The sequence below is a fragment of the Erythrolamprus reginae genome, chromosome 2 (genome assembly GCF_031021105.1).
Source record: "Erythrolamprus reginae isolate rEryReg1 chromosome 2, rEryReg1.hap1, whole genome shotgun sequence".
Lineage (NCBI taxonomy): Eukaryota > Metazoa > Chordata > Lepidosauria > Squamata > Dipsadidae > Erythrolamprus > Erythrolamprus reginae.
In genome coordinates, this window is record NC_091951.1 from 266591360 (window position 1) to 266610043 (window position 18684).

Consider the following 18684-nt stretch of genomic DNA (forward strand, 5'->3'; position numbering starts at 1 on the left):
TAATTTTTTTTTGGTGTGGGCGGAAAAGTATAGTGTCTGAGTGACAGTCCCTTTGGGACTGGGCGGCATAGAAAAATAAATAAATAAATAAATAAATAAATAAGAAAAAAATTCCCTTCTTTTTTTATTAAAAGAAATTAATAATAAAACAAAACCAAAATCTATTACTATTATTATCTTCTCTTTTTCCATCCCTGTCTCCTCCCCCCTTGTGTGTGTGTGTGTGTGTGTGAACTCTTGAACCATTTCCAATTAGAGGTGAGCTATTGGAAATAGTTCAAGAGTTCAATCACACACACACACACACACAAACGGCTGGGGGGTTTTTTTCTCTGTTATTATTTGGGTGCTTTTTACCATATGCTTTAAATCAAGAGTCATTTTTCTCTCCCCCTCTTTCTCTCTCTCTCTCTTTCTCTCTCTCTCTCACTTTCTCTCTCTCTCTATTGCTTTCTCTCTCTCTCACTCTTTCTTTCTTTCTATCTCTATTGCTTTCTTTCTCTTCTCTCTCTTGCTATCTCTCTCCCCCCTTTCATCTCTCTCTCTCTTTCTCTCTTGTTTTCTTTCTTTCTCTCTATTGCTTTCTTCCTCTTCTCTCTCTTGCTATCTCTCTCTCCCCCCTTTCATCTCTTTCTCTCTTGTTTTCTTTCTCTCTCTCTATTGCTTTCTTTCTCTTCTCTCTCTTGCTATCTCTCCCCCCCTTTCTCTCTCTCTCTCAGCAGCGGCATTGGGCAGTAGCCGTGGGCGGCGGCAGAGTGATCAGCTGTGAGGCGGAGCTCCGGAACGGAGGCACTGTTGGCGAGGGGGCTGTGAGAGCGCTTTCTCCGAGTGCTTCAGGAACGCCTGCCCTGCCTCTACTGCAGCCCCCTTGCTGGAAGTCCAGGACAAAAGCGCTCCCAGCGAAAGGGCTGCGAGAGGGGAAGGGCGGGCATTCCCGAAGCCCGCGGAGAAACCCCTCTCTCGCAGCCCCCTCGCTGGCAGCGCTTTTATCCCAAGGACAAACCGCAGCCGCCACCGCCGCAAGAGGGGGAGAGAGAAAGAGAGAGAAGTCGCGCCCCAAGGCAGGCGGTGGAGGAGGAGAGGGGGTGGATCGGGCGGGCGGGGGGCAGGGCCGAGAAGCCAGGGGCGCATTTGGCCGGAGGCACCGTGGGGAGGCAGGGGCGGCCGCAGCTCCCTTTCCTCCTACTGCCGCACCTCCCCGCCCCCCCCCCCACGACTGACAGGGGGATGGGGACCGCGCACCCATGGAAAAGGGTGCGCACGGGGGTATTCGGGGGTGCACGCCTGCTCACGGGCGCAGCTTATGGGGAACGGTGCTTTGGAGTATTTTACTTATGGTTGGCTGTACTTCTAGTACATTTTAATTTTGACCTGTTTTGCAATTGGGAGCTCTCCAGACAGAAATTCAATTCTCTGCATGTTCCCTTTAGCACCTTGCTAAAATGCAACTTGTAGCACATTATAAATAGAAATTGTCTTTAACAATAATATTGTATCAATTTCAAAAAAAAAAAATCCTACGGAGGAAGGACCAACTTCAGTCCCAAATGAGCATCTCATTTGTGTTAAACTTATTTTCACAGTGAATTTAAACATGTCCCATATATACTATCTAAAAGGTTTGTTTTGAGATCAGTTGGATCTTATTCTATGTATAATACAATAATAATCAAAATGTACATTATGGTTCATCGGTTCTAATTCAGATATTCTTTGAATATCTCGCTTAGACTGTAGTCGTGTGCAGGCTAATGACATCAGAGCATTTAAAGGTCTAGTTGATTGAAATTGCAAATTGGGCGAGTTCAGTGAATGAACCAAGGCAGATATTTATTTTACATTTAGAAACCAACCTTCACCCCGACAGACAGCTATTGAAAAAATATTTATATCATAAATTATCTCTAGTTTCCAAGAGCCCCTTTTTAAAATGCTTTTCAAAACCCATTTGTTCAGAAATTCCACTGACACATTCTATTAGAAATAATTTATATTTACCAATGAAACCTGAAGGGCCAGCTTGACACCTTGATATTTAATTCTGCTTTAAGCTAAAACAAATTGGTAGTTTCGTACATCCTATATTCTTCTGTGGTAATTTATGTGGGGGGCGTTTCGCACTTTTTAAAGAAATATGATTTGCATTTATAGACAAAAGTAGGAAACAAGTATGCATAGAGAAGTATTACATAAATCTTACATATCTTAATGAAAGAATGATTTACAACTATAGTATCATTCCTACCTACAAGTAATAATCCTTATTGTAGAACAAGATGTGGATTTTGAAATTGGATCACAGGATTGTGTATTTAATGAAAATAGTGTGAGGGGAAATGTTATCTAAACTAGTAAAATTATATTACTGTATCCAAATGTATGATATCTTTTAAGAGACAATAGTTTCATTTTCAAATAGAAATTTTATTTTTCTCCAACATAGAATAAAAAACACTAAAACCATGCTTAAAGTAAAACATTTTTTTCTTTCCCCCCCCTATTAATCATTCAGTGGAGGCTTGTTTTCTTCCATTATAAAGAACATTCTATAGAACTTATGTAATATTATCAAAATAAAGAAAAACCTCAAAAAACAACTATCTTTTTTCCACCTTACATTGAAAAAATACATTACATCAGTATAAATAATATCAAACTCTATATTGTACCCATCTTAATTCAAACTTTCATTTCTACATTAAATTAATAAATCCAATATGAACATATCAAATAATTACTAGAGGTTCTATATATCTCTAAAATAGAACAAAAATACTTATCATATATTACATAAACTATACACTGACACCTCATTTTACGTACTCCTCGTCATACAAACTTTTAGAGATAAGAACCGGGGGTTTAAGATATTTTTGCCTCTTTTTCCGAACTATTTTCACCTTATAAACCCGCCGCCGCCACTGGGATGCCCCGCCTCCAGACTTCCGTTGCCAGGCGAAGGATCCCCTCATTGGGAAACCCCATCTCCGGACCTTCAGTTGCCAGCGAAGGGCCCATTTTCATGCTGGTGGGATTCCCCTGAGGCTCCCCTCCATGGGAGCCCCCACCTCCGGACTTCCGTGTTTTTGCGATGCTGCAATGGAAGTCCAGAGGTGGAGTTTCCCAGCAAGGGAAGCCTCAGAAATGCCTCCGAAGCCAAGGGAGGGGGAAGAGATCCACCCAGGCAGTAAAGAGAGGTCCTGGTGCAGAATTGGATCTGAGGGAGAGCGTTGTGATCCCGGCTGCCGGCTTTTATCCCACCCCCTTTTTCTTCTCCTTTCCTAAAAGTCTTTAACGTGCCTCTGAAGCCAAAGGAGGGGGAAAGAGATCCACCCAGGCAGTAAAGAAAGGAAGGTTACCTTCCCACCAAAATGTTTCCTATTTTTCTACTTGCATTTTTACATGCTTTCGAACTGCTAGGTTGGCAGAAGCTGGGACAAGTAATGGGAGCTAACTCCATTATGCAGCACTAGGGATTTGAATCGCAGAATGGCTGATCGACAAGCTCAGCATCTTAGCCACTGAGCCACACATCCCTTTCTTGGTGTTAGTGTGCATTAAATTATTCCAGAAACAAACTTTGTCTTATTGTTTATAAAGTTCAAGCAAGGATTGACAGATGTCAGATTTCTAGTTTATTGCTAACCAAATTTATAGGTGTGTACGTTTTATTTTACCTATGCAGATCACAATCCAATAAGTGTAGAGGTAAACATAAGAATCTTTAGACCAAAAATATGGTTTGTCAGCTTATTGCTGCTGCAATAAGATATTAAATTGAAGTGTCAACATGAACTCAAGAACCTCTTCCAAACCAATTTAACATCTGAAGTTTCTTTATTTTCTGTAAAGATTCAGGTAAAACATTTATAAAAACTGTTTATTTCTTTAGCATAAAATAAAAAGAAAACTATATAAAAAAAACCCGCAGACCTACAGATAAATGAATTGAGACATAGCCAGGATTTAAACGTAACTGGAATTAATTAAAGTAAAACTCATTTGTAAGAAGACAAATTTTGCCAAATAAAACTACTTTGAAACAGGCAATAAACCAGATAAATTGCTGGCTTATCCACTATGAATGGAACAAGAGAAAAGAATTATTAGTTCTATTTAGGATGGCAAAGATATGTCTTAACAACAGAAGCAACAAACCAATTTATTAAACATGGTGTGAATTTTCTTACAGAAGTTAGAGTATCTATAAAGAACAAACTGCCAAGATAATTGTAAATGGACTTTTAGGACAAAAATATAGTACAATAAAGGGAGGTATACAAGATTGTCCTGTCCCCTCCTCCCCAACCTATGAATGACTGACAAAGAAGATACAACAGAATAACAAAATTTCAAGAATCAAAACATTGTATTAGGCACATTAGGAATTAAATTAAATTAGGTTCTCAAAATTATACACAGATGGGTCATTTACCCCAATGATTGATAATGGAAAGTATACTGTACTGCAATATAGTTTGTCATCAGGCGGTAGAATTAATAAAAGGAAGACCTAATGATGACATGGAATTTATCAGAAAAAGAACAGTATCTACAGCAACAGTGATTTTTAACATTACAGGTAGTGCTCAAGTTACAACCAGAGGTGGGCTGGCCCATGGCACATCTGCATGTCCGCGCACGATTTCACTACCTGCCCAGGTGCAGTAGTAGAATTGCACTAGGCTCCGCTACCACTCAGAACCACAGGGGAGAGCACACAACATTGTTCCACATTAGGAGCCCACCTCTGGTTACAATCATTTGTCTAATGACCTTTCAAAGATACAACAGCACTGGAAAAAAGTGACTTATGACTGTTTTTCACACTTAACAACTATTACATGGCACCCCCATGGTCACACGAATAAAATTTGGATGCCTGGCAACTGACAGATATTTATGATGGTTACAATATTCCAAGATCATGTGATCTTGTATTGTGATCTTCTTACAAGCAAGTCACTCCTTATCTGAGAGGCAATTTAGCCAGGAACACTGCCAGCATGGACTAAAACTTAACCTGTTTTGTACTGAACATTTTAAAAGCAATGTGGTTTTGAATTTGGATTCTCTGAGTGTGTGTGTGTGCTTCTTTATTCCCATCAGACCTGGCCCTAGACAGAACACTTTGGAAACATGTTTACTTTTCAACTGTGTAGAGTCTATCCTGGGAAGTTTGATGCAGGACTTATGAAGCTATTTCATTGTACTTTCCACCTAAAATGCACGAGTAAATGCATCAACAACTCTTGGCATTTGTGCTACTGAAAACTGATGACACATTTGAAGACTTCAGGAGCCAGAAAATGAGCCTCCGAGGAGAGCGCGTGGCCTCTTTAATGACTCAGGTAGAATATAAATCTTAAACTACAGTATAAGCAGAAAGACATCATAACTTAAGAAAGCCACTTTCACAAATTAAAAATCAAAACCTTTGTTTATTTTGGGAATGATCCTTTGGAGAAATCTTCCTGGTTATTGCTGCATTTTTACTAATACTTTATATGCACATGTGCAAATACACACATGGACACACACACAAGCCCCAGTTTTATTATAATAACACCAACCTCTGAAATTGGAGGAGGCACAGATGTCCCCAGTGGTTCAGTAGAATCATACCCCAAAGAACTGTTTGACAATGTATGCTTAACCCTGAACCTGACTAAACTACTTTGTAAGTGATCATGTTTTTATTCTCATTGAATCACATATTGCATTCTCTAAGGCAACAGTTTGTAGAAAATCTGCAAAGGGGATTGTTGTACTTGTTTTGCTCTTTGTTTTAATACCATTTACAGAATACAGAACTGCAGAGTTGGGATGGACGTTGGAGAGCTTTTGTTGTAATTTTTATGAAATTCGTACTGAACAAATTCACAAATTCACATATCTCGAGCAAACAGCTTTCTGGTTATTTAGGGTCCTCTTTTTTCATTGGTTTGTTAAATAACTACTTTCCAGGCCTGTATCTTAAGGTGGGCTCCTTGAGAAAAGGAGCAAGTCAATAATATCATTCCCATGAGTTAAGGAAAGAACAATGTGCATGGTACCATCTGTGCGTGTATAGTGGGATTACAAGATCAAAAAAATCCTCCTGAGCACCTCTTTTCTCTGATTAGGTATTAAGAGCACGGTTCATTTACATCCAATTGATTCCAATTCTGCATGAGAAATAACTCTTCCCTCATTAAATCCCAACTTTCTCTGAAATTCAGCTCTGTTGATAATGAACTTATCTGTTCTCATGGTGGGCCTCCTGACACATTTTGATTCAAATGTTATCTTTATGAAGAAGAAGATAAAAGTGCACAGCTGTGCCAACCTCATGGATTATGGGGAATGTATCATTCCCAGCTCATTTAAAAGCCAGAATTATTTAAAATGATGTAGTCCTTGGCAGGGAGGGACATTTTGCAAGCACACTTCAACACACATGAAATGATGAAACAGTGAGAAGGAATGAAGATTTTTCAAGATGAAATTACCCACCTACCCTTCCCAATGCTAAGTTATAGACAAGTGTAAACCTTTAGGCACTGTGGTTGAAATCTCTCCGGACTCATGTTAGGAAGACCAAAGGGGAGATCTTCTCCAAATATTCTCCAAGATGGAATGCAAATGGACAATCCAGGCCATGGGTAGCCAACTATGGCCCCTTTGTGACCTGTGGCTCAGGAATTCTGGGAATTGAAGTCCACAGATCATAAAGAGGCCAATTTAATCTGGTCACTCAGTTGATCTCCAGTTCTATCTAGCTTCTTCAGTCTCAGTTCTATTGTTTCTGCTATAGCCAGTCAGACAATAAGTGTTCTGACCAGCTCTATCAATTAACAGCAATTAGCCCCAATGAAAACTCAGACTCCAAAGTATTATATAAAGAATCTATTTACAAAACAGTATGCTGCAAACTCAAAAAGAAAGACATTTGCCTGCCAAGACTTCAGCATTATCAGTCCACTGATAATAAATGTCCAACAGAAAGTTGTAAATTACAGCCAATTAACTCTTGATGTGAATAGCACTCACAAGGTTTTCCCAGACTAGATTTTTGCAAAGTTGCAGACAGAAACACACTTCAGCTGTTAGCTCTTTCTCTACTCAGAAATGAATGTTGCAATTCTGCAAAAGAACTTCGTTTCTCCTCCTCTTTTATGCTACCTCTGATGACATGATCTCTTTTGTCGGAAATACTACTGTCTCCCCTGCATTCTTCTCACACTCGCATCTAGAATAGGATCCATCACATCCCCCTCTTCCTCTGACCCCATCACATCTGGGGAGTCTGCAGCCTCCTGAGTATCCCCAGGCCCCAACTCTCCGTCTCTTTCACTGTCTGACTCCTCTGATAGATACACTGGCCTAGGACCCCCAAACAGACCCGGCTTATCCTCACAGACATATCCTAGTCTGTGACTAGAGGAGCTGGACGTGAGCCAACCACAATAAATATGTTGGAATTATTACACAGGAATCAGGATTGCTGTGCTTGAAACATTTTGATGACATCAGCATTGTATTTTATGATTACAATGACATACCTATACATTTTTTTTTAGAAATGAGTGTAAAAGCTAAATGATGATTTCTTGCTCTTCTTACTTAGTTCTCTGGTAATGATTTATTACAGCTAGAGAAAATTTATTTTCTAAAGATTAAAAATGCCTTATTTCAAAATATAGCACTTTATATAAATAATGTATCCTCTTCTTAAACCTGATGCATTCTACATTTAATGACCTGTATAGTTTCCTTTCCTGGATTGGGTAAATTGATTATTTTTTTAAAAAATTAAGCATGCTAAAACAATTTCAGATGGCCATAAAAGAGAAATCAGATCAAGTCACAGAAATAAATATTAGGCAATCTTGGAGAAAAGAAGATACTACTCAGACAGAATGGTAAATAAAATTTGATATTATACTACGATAGAATTCTCAGTTTTAGTAATATCATCTACGTATGCCTACTCTCTGAGAATCTCAATATTCTATTCAGGTGTGTGTAAATAAACAGACATATATAGAATTGTTAGAGCGGATAAATGTATGATTGTGCAGGGAAAGAATGAAAAGTAATACCTCCACCTCCCGACTTTTAAATATCGCTACACCCTTCTGCCAACAATATTCACAAAAAATTCTTCACGTCCCTTTAGCCACAACCTGATAGTGCCCCAGAATTGCAACCCAAAGCCTTTTATTATTGTTTATGCAAATGAAGCTTTTGCAATGCTATTCTGTGGATTAATGCCTCATTTCTGAGTTATATTTCATTGACTGTCCTAATGCTTTGAAGACATTTCTCACCTTCATAGCATGACAATTGCTGACAAATTTGATCTCCTGAACCTTTCAGCTTCTACCATCAGTATGCAAGGAACCTATTTTGCACAAATCTGCCAAGATTGAAGAACATGAATAATGTGGCCCTCATAGCCTGGGAAATGCCAGGCTTGACAGCAGCTGTCCCTTGAGAGATCTGCCAATGTTCTTAATCATTTCATCAATGTTTTATCATGCAAGATGCATTGATTGTTGTCACAAATTGTCTACTTCAGTCTTGATCGCACAGATCACCTCTCCCTGGTTCACCGTTTTTATATTTTTGGCCCAGTAACAAACAGTAGAGGAAGTTCTTAACTTATGACCAAAATTCTGAGAACCTAGTTGACGTTCTCAACTGAGCCAAAATTCATGTTTGCAAAGCAAGACATTTGTTAGCCCCATTTTACAATCCTTATTGCCTCAACTGTTAAACAAATCATTGGAGTTTTTATGATGGCAGCACAGTTGTTAAGTGAATCTGACTTCCCCATTGACTTGTCAGAAGGTTACAAAAGGTGATCACATGACCCCAGGATACTCATCTATCATAAATATGAGTCGGTTGTCAACTGTCTGAATTTTGACCGTTCTGCCATGGACATAAGTGTGAAAAATGGTCGTAAGTCACCTTTTTCAGTGCCATTGTAACTTTGAGTCACTAAACGAACTGTTGTACATTGAGGACTATCTATATTCCCATTAGCAATTGTTGTGGTTCAGACTGAGGCTGCTCAAGGACCGGCTGTGTCTCTGCTGGCTCCATGCCCAGAGGAGGATGACAGCGAAGAAGAGGGGGCTGAACAGTTGGACGGGGGAGAGGAAAGTCAGGAATGGGACGAAGGAGAACAGCATGAGAGCCCCGGGGGGGGGGGGGGCTCTCCCCAGCCAGTAGCTTGGAGTCATTAGGTGATGAAGCACAAGCCGTCATTGACATGCGACAGAGATGTTCAGATCAAAGAAAGGAGCAATTAAAGAAGTATTATCAGCACTGAATTAGGAACAGCTGGGCTTGGGTGTGGTCCTCCTTAGCAGGGTTTAAAAGGCAGGCAAGCCCTTGAAGCCATGTGGAGTGTTATCAGTTGGAGTTACGGTGTCCTGCTTTGTTCTCGACGTCTCTGTTCCTGGCTTGTGGCCCAGCAGTTTGGAAGACCCGTGGGAGGTGGAGGTCTGCTATCTACAGCCTCGTCTTGGCAGCAAGAATCCTGTATTGCTGCATGGACTTTTGCTTTCGTGGATATATTTGAAGATACAGCGTTTTCCTGTTTGTAAGGACATTTTCTGTTACCTGTGTTTTTCTTGAATTTTATAAACTGCCTTTGCCTTTTATCGGTGTGTCTGGCTTCTCTTTTTGGGTTGGTATTGGCTTCCGGAGTGACCCAGACAGAACAGCAATGCATCACTATAAATACAACAAATGACCTGTTTTCAGCTCTGGTCCTGGTCACTCACCTTCAATCATCTTCCGATTGGACTACTTCAATGCATTCTACATAGGCTGCTCTTAGGCAAGCATGAGTTGATTCAAAATGCAATGGCATATGTAATAATAATAATTTATAATAATAATAATTAGATTTGTACGCCGCCCCTCTCTGAGATAACTATGAGCGCAGTCCATTATACCCATATAACACCATGAACTTACAGGCTACACTGGCTACAGTTTAGCAGGGTTTTTCCAATTATTTGTATCCTGTAGGCAGCTGTTAAGTGAGTTAAAATTATAAACAATTGCAACCTATCTATTTGGGAAGCTCTTGTTTATTGTCATGTAATTTATAAAATTATCTTAATTTAAATTAATAACTCTGTATTTCCAAATTCTTTCGTTCATGGATTTTCTCTTGGAGATAGATGGGTGTGCTGCAGCATCATTTTTCAGTTGCTTTTTAAAGCTGGCACTATTTATCATAGTCCACCCATTTTTAAAGAAATATTATTAAAAACCAAGAGTGTGGGATTTGTAAGCTATTTGTAAGGCCTCACAGTTTTTCACATGTATTAATCAGAGAATAATGAGCTATTAGATAATGTTGTTCAAAATAGCAATTTTTGCTCATAAGAAACCTAAAGATATAAATAACTCTTAGATTTCACTATATTTTTATTTTCTTGCAAATTTTCAAATTGTTTGGAAGCAATTGTTCTAGTCATGCAAATGTACATTTTTTGGGGGTGAAAATAAGTCTTTGTTAAATTGGTTTTTTAATGCTTTTCTGATATATCTAGCCTTATAATACTTGTATCATCCTGGCAGTAGCATTGGTCTAAAAATTTATACCTAAAGATTGTGATAAGAAATTTGATTGATTACTTAATACAATCTGCTATTTGAGGCACTAATTCTGAAGGCAATAAACAAAAATGTAACATATTAAAAAGTGCACCACGAATACAAGCTCACTTCTATCAAAACTTACATTGCCAATGAAATTTTACTAGTAGATCTGAACAATATCTATCATGATAATTTCTCTGACAAGTAAAAACTGTTTTTTAATTTTGTTTTGTTTTTTATTCATTTCTAGAATATAGCTGTGGCATATTTGTTTTTAATCTTTTGACAGAGAGATGTCTAAACTTTAATATCCCCACAGAGAAAAAAATTCCTTTGGTGTTTGTGTGTGTGTGTGTGTGTCAGGGTTTATTATGGATCAATACTAAAGATAACCATGCAATTCTTTAGAGCTGTATTGTAACTGACCTTGAAATACTTGAATTTTACTCACAGGAAGTACTATTTAGCGCCTTGTGAAGGTCTCATTTTAATATATGCAACCTCATTAGCTTCATGAGTAACTATCGGAGAGAGATACAAATATACAATATAAACAGAAGTCACAAACGGAGGAAAACCTGAAATATGTTCCTAAATGAAATTTTTGTTTAACTGTTTGACAAAGAAATATAATATAGGCAGTGAAGGGCTACCAAAATTTTTACTACCACACTGTGGGCATGGCTTATGCAGGATACCCTGCATTTTCTTTCAACATCTTTCAGTGCAAATTGGGTGCTCTGAGGTGGAGCTCCATTTTTGCTACCCCACCACATTCCCCCATCCAGGCAGTAGCCCACCCCTGAATATTGGCTTTTCTATTTATTGTAGAGCAATTTTTTAAAAAAGGAAAACTTTTACCTAGGATTAAACTTGATTCTGGCAAATATTAGCATATATTCTCGAGTTGCCTTGATAAGGGCAGCATAGAAATCAAATAAATAAGTAAGTAAGTAAGTAAGTAAGTAAGTAAGTAAGTAAGTAAGTAAGTAAATAAATAAATAAATAAATAAATTTCATTATGAATAAATCATCAGATTATAATTCCCAACAATATGCCAATGTAGCTGAGAAATAAAGGAAATTGAAACCCAATAAATTTAGAGGTCATTTGATTTCTAGTAGACTAAGCTGGAATTTGGAAAAGAGAGATAATTAGAAAATCCTTTCCATGTCATATTCACATGCAATTTTAGTGCTTTCTGTTTAAAATGTTATCAGATATATAATAATAAATATTATAATATTAATATAATGTATATGATACCATTAGAATATTTGGTGTTTGAAATTATCTAATTGTGAGTTAGAAATGTGTAACTACTCTGTTTAACTCAATTGAATCAATCGAGTGTTTTGGCTATAGATCATAATACACAATGCACGACTTAAATAAAACAATGCCTGACCATTCTTAAAATAAGGAAAATAATAAAATTCATATATGGGTGCATCATTAACACTAAATAAAGAGTTAAGGACTTTTAATTAAATAATTTCACTGTTTAGCAACTACTCCAATGAAGTTTGCCAGTCTCCCTAATAAAATCTTTTTTGTTTATATTCAAAACTTTATCATGGACAAAAATGAGAAATAGGTCAGTGGAATAAATAGCTTGCAAGATCTTCTATAGTTTTATTGGAGCCTGGGTAGAAATGCATATCAAATGGTATTTTAAGACTCTCCCTGTAAAAGATTTGTTGAAACCATATATGCCTTAAATTCACTTTCTATTCTGGTTTTACCAAGAACACAAAGAACAATATTATTTTTGGAAATTTTAAAAAGATTCCTTTGAGTAAAAAAACTCAAGAGGTTTGCACCTTCTCGGCATGGAAAGTAGGCTGTGTGAGGAGGGGGAGGAAGAAAGGGGCAGTGGCGACCACTACCGTGTTTCCCCGAAAGTAAGACAGTGTCTTACTTTCTTTTTATCCCCAAAAGCCCCACTATGTCTTACTTTCGGGGTATGTCTTATATTGGGGAAAAAATTGTCAATTTTTTTGTTTTAACCATAAAATTAACATTTATTAACAACCTGAACAGTATTGTATTCACCACAAAACAGCAGATGATACCCCAGTATGCCAGTGTGTATGTTTTACTGATGTATGATTAATACTGTGTGCATTACCGTATTTTAAGCAGGAGGCGGCAGTGATAAGTGCAGGGGACGGCGTGGTGACGTATGGAGAGGGGGGCGGCGCGGTGACGTATGGAGAGGGGGGCGGCGTGGAAGTGGGCAGGAGGCGGTGCTCATTAAGATCAGAGGGAGGTGGCAGACGCGGCGACGTATAGAGAGGGGGACGGTGCGGACGTGGGCAGGAGGCGGCGCGCAGCTAGATGAAAGGGAGGCGGCAATACCCCTGTGTTTCCCCGAAAGTAAGACATATGTCTTACTTTCGGGGTACGGCTTATATTAGCCGACCCCCCTGAAACCCCCGATACGTCTTACAATCGGGGCTGTCTTACTATCGGGGAAACAGGGTATCATTGAGGGGAGAGTGGCACATGTTAACAGGAGCACACAGAAACAACCCCCCAGCACCTACGCCAAACAAACACTGCTCCATTTATGGTTTTAACAAGACAGATTGGCTCCCTGACCAGATATAACAATGCAGGAAGAGCCATGGCTTGGGAAGGCAGCTGCAAATGGCAGCTTCCCCGCCACTCACAGACAGTTCAGCATGGCACAGTTCTCTGCCTGCTCAGATAGCTGTTAACCATTCTCCCCTCCTAGCCACTCACTCATCCATCTACCTCGCAGCAGGGCAGGTGGGTAGGTTGGAACTCCTGGGCACTTGCAGGTCTAACTCTGGGAACTGGGCCATGTGCATCTCCATGTACCCTTTTGGACAGTTCCTTGTCACTCAGTGCCATGGGCTACTTGGATACTTTCCTGATCCTTCTTTCTACCTTCCCACCTCAGGCATGGTGTCACCCTGAAGAAGTGTTGCTTCCTCGTCCTATCTCCGCTGATTGTGGGATATTCTCAAAGGCAATTGCACAAATGCTTGAATACAGAGAGAAAGAGAGAGAGAAAGAGAACACACACACACAAACATCTCTCTCTCACACACACACACACACACACACACACACACACACAGGCCCAAATCTCTCTTTCTTTGGGGAAACCAGCAAAAGCCACCCAAGTAGTAAGGAGGGGGAAAGTGGGCGGTGACAGACTGAGCTTGAAGGGGGGGGGGGGTTGTAGGAAAAAAGTCTTCCTACCAAGACTTTGGTTATTCTAGCTAATGATTAATTAGCTTTGATTTGAGGGTCCAATGAGATCACTAATTATCTGAGAACACTACTGATAATGCTGCTACCCTTCAATAACTCTTGACTATGTGTCAGAATAGTCAAACAATTGTCAACTTCAAATCCCAACCAACAAATGCTCTGTCTTACGCGTTGGCAAAAAAAAAAAAAAAAAAAACAGAACACAAGATACAAGCTGGGTGGACATGACCTTGTAGACGACTCTCATTCTGTCAAGGACCTTGGAGTGCTCACCTCTAATGACCTAAGTGCCAGAGCCCACTGTTAGTTGTTAACCTAATCTTGTTTAGCTTCTTCTCTGGTAATATTGTACTGCTAACCAGAGCATACAAAACATTTGCTAGACCAATCTCTAATATAGCTCATCTGTCTGTAACCCATACTGCATATTGGATATGAATACAATTGAGCCAGTCTAAAGATGTTTCACGAGAAGAGTCCTCCACTCCTCTGCTCGCAACAGAATTCCATATGCCACCAGACTTGAAATTTTGGGTTTAGACAACTTAGAACTATTCCACCTTCCATCTGACCTAGGTGTAGTAAATAAAATTATTTGCTACAATGTCCTACCTGTGAATGACTACTTCAGCTCCAATCTCGATTTCAGAAAATGCGACTTCAGCAACAGAGTGGTCAATGCCTGGAATGCATTACTTGTCTGTGTGTTTTTCCCCAAACCCCCAAAACTATTAGACTGTCTTCTGTTGACACCATTGGGGACTGTTCACCCCATTCCTAAGAGATCTGTAAGGGGCATAGATAAGTGCAGCAAGGTGCCTACCATCCCTGTCCTAATGTTTTCTTTATTTATACCCATTTCATGTATTCATAATCATGTTTATACTTATATCTGTTATCTAAACCATGCTTGAGTAAATAAATAAATAGATAGATAATAAAATATAAAAATGAAATATAAAAATAAATAAAATAAAATAAAATAAAATAAAATAAATAAAATAAAATAAAATAAAATAAAATAAAATAAAATAAAATAATAAAATAAAATAAAATAAAATAAAATAAAATAAAATAAATAAAAAGAACAGCCAGATATTGGTAAAGGGGAACATCTTGTATTCATGTTCACTAATTCTCTATTTATACATTTATTCTTCAAAGCACCAGAGGGCAGGAGAAGAAGAATGTTTGGAAGCTTTTTAAAGAGAGATCACTTCAGAGAATTTTTCTGACAGTGAGAATAATTAATCAATGGAATAACTTACTTCATGAAATTGTGGCTATTCCATCACTGTAGGCTTCAAAGACTAGACAACAATCATGTAAGGTCTCCTGCCCTGAGAAAGGTTTGGACTAGAAGACCTCTAAGGTCCCTTTCAGTCCTATGAATCTATGTTCTATTTTTGTCTCTCCAAATTCACCATCTTTTTAATAATAGCTATTCAGCACCTGTAAGTATCCACAAAGGCCTGTCTGAGAGTATGAAATAAACAATGGTTCATTCATTTTCTATTGGGAAAAAAACAATTCTGCACTCGTAATTTATTTATTTATTATTTATTTATTAATTTGACTTCTATGCCACCCAATCTCAATAGGATTTAGGGCGGCTGAGAGGCTACCACTACTTTCCCTACCAGTTCACATTGCATCGGAAGTGCATATTTTGTGTGCGTGCTCTTGCTTTGTTCACATGCACGCCCACATCACATCGTGGAAATGACCCTCTGCACAGGTACAGAATCCTTGGCATATGCACAGAGGGTTCTCTGCCAGCCTCTTTCAAGGAGCGGCAATGGGAGGACTGGTTCAGGGGCATCGCTACCAGTTCAGCAAGCAGGGGCAAATTTCCGCCACCATTACAGGCGAACTGGTCCAAACTAGCAGCAATCCCCCACTGGTGGATATAGCTTGAATTTGAGTATTGTAATATCTTAATTAATATGAATAATCTTCTTTCCAAGATTCGCTGTTTAACTCTTCCAATTTAGTCCATGGCTTATTTTTAGCAATTGAGTCAAAGACTGCACACACAAAGAATGAACCACGATGTAATAATGATCAATTGTTGAATATTGTCTCTAAACAAACAATTTGTTCTCTCTAAACTCAGTCTGTACTTTTAATTAGATATTTTGCATACATTTTGGCTATGATGAAAATCAGGGAAATAGATATAAAATTTTCTGGTAGGTTTTGATGACCTTTTCTAATAAAATGGGATCCAATTGGAATAGATAATTATTCAACAAGATGTCTATTGTGAATAGTTATCACTAATATATTTTTTCTGTAGATTTAGATTTTAGTTTATCAAATGTTTTAAAAAGCATGAACATTCACATCTAATATGGGTTAAATTCTTGGTTTTGCATGCATTTTCTTTATGCATTTCTAAGCATGCATATTTCTCAAAAAGTCATCTGGAGCTTATATAGGAATGAGTCAAAGATAGAGACCTGTTCTTGAGAACAAAGGCACATTTGTTTCTCGTTATTTAAAGAATCCCCATTTTTGAGTTTCCTTAGATTTCTGCTGTGTTTTTGGATATATAGAGGGCTGGAATTCTCTTGTCATCCTTTGAGTTATGGGGACACTGTGATTAGAATGAAGAAGTCTTACCAGCTCAAGGTTGACTTAGCCTTCCATCCTTTTGAGGTGGGTAAAATGAAGACCCAGATTGTTGGGGGCAATATGCTGACTCTATAAACTGCTATAGGATTATAAAGCACTGATAAGCAGTATATGCCATTGCTATTTTATGACTCACATCTTTCTGAAAAATTCCAATGATAGAATTTTCCATTTTTTTAAAAAACCATTTGTGTAAATTGATTGATTGATTGATTGATTGATTGATTGATTGATTGATTGGAGTTCTATGCCGCCCCTCTCCAAGGACTCAGGGTGGCTCACAACATATAAAATATACAATACATAATGTAATCCAATAAACTGATTAAAAATCTAGAAAAAAACCCCCAAATTAAGGATAGAAACAGGGAATCCATTCCCGGATTACCTTTTATTGAAAATTGCAGTTCTATCTTCAAACTTTATTAGATGAAATTGACAGTAGAATGATTCTATCTCCAAACAGTCACAAAGCTGCAGCCTAAATGTCAAAATCCATAAGCTTCAGTGGTAGATAGCTCCCGGTTTGGATCGGTTCTCGGAACCAGTAGCAAAATCATTTACAACCCGCCATTGATAAACTTGTACTTGACTATAATGACCATTAGGCTATATTAACAATATTCTTAAAGTTCCCTGAAAACTTTAAGAAACATAATTTGAATGATACCTGGCTCTGTTCTGTTCAAGATTGACTACAATTGTGTCTTCAAACCATACCCAGGTGTGTCTCAGAAGACTTAGATAAATCATGCAGAGAGATAGTGGACCCTTTCCTGTATTATGAGCTTATGACATTACTGTATATTCCTTCTTTTTTATATACTGCACTGAGGATTCCAGAGTTAAAGTTCAGTAGAATAGAATAGAGTAGAGTAGAGTAGAGTAGAATAGAATAGAATAGAATTTTTATTGGCTAACTGTGATTGGACACACAAGGAATTTGTCTTGGTACAGACGAGCTCAGTGTGCATAAAATAAAAGATATGTTTGTCAAGAATCATAAGGTACAGCACTTAATGATAGTCCAGGTACAAATAACTAATCAAATCATATTAGGAACCAGTCAGTATAAATTGTAAGGATACAAGCAACAAAGTTGCAGAGCTCATTGTTCAAATGAACCAGTGTTCTATTAAATTGTCTACTCCATCCAACCTAAACATTTTGAATTGAATGGACAGCTACAGATAAGATAAGGGAAGTATTTCTACAATGAGATTGTTTCCTTTCCTAAAGCATCACTTTCCCAAGAGTCCATTAATTGTTTGGAGAGGCTTAGCTTAGGTGCCTTTATTATTCCATTTTTAATTTTTCCTCTCCTCTCCTCTCCATTCCATTCCATTCTCTTCCTTTCCTTTCCTTTCCTTTCGATCTCACCTCTATGTGTGTGTGTGTGTGCGTGCGTGCGCGCGCGCATGTGTGTGTGCACGTGTGTGTGTGTGTGTGTGTGTGTGTGTCAATGTGCAAAAGCCAGCTCCTCTTTCAGCTCCTTTTTATTTTGCCTACTGATCCCTAAGGATAAACAAAAGCAATGAATGCTACTGCCCAACTTTCTAGCACGGTATTTCTCAACCTTGGCCATTTTAAAACGGTTGATTTCAACTATAAAGTACAACTATGTTTCAACTTTACACAACTGGCCCTGGGAATTCTGGAAGTTTAAGTCCATCCATTTTAAAATTGCCAAGGTTGAAAACCAATTGCATCTTACAGCTATTGGCAATTCCTTTTTTCATCACATATATTTCATTGATTTATGTTTCCACTTCAGAAGTATTTACTATCCAAGGTATCTTTCCTGTATTGAGTTCATCTCAATAAATTTTGCATATAGAAGGTTATCTGATGTATAAAAATTAAAATTCATTAAAAAGTAATGATACTTATTAATACTATACAGTGGTACCTCGAGATACGAGTTTAATTCGTTCCGGACCTGGGCTCTTAAGTCGAGCAGCTCTTATCTCGAACGACTTTTCCCCATAGGAATTAATGTAAATAATTTTAATTGGTTCCAGCCCTCAAAAAACTCACAAAGTTAGTCTAAATTATGCAGAAAGACATGTTTTTAATGAAGAAATGTACATGTACATATAAATGAATAATGAAATTTCTTTCACTTAACTTGTAAACTTTCTTAAACTTTTAAATTTACATATGTTCAACTTCTCTGCCACCCAATCCTGTAG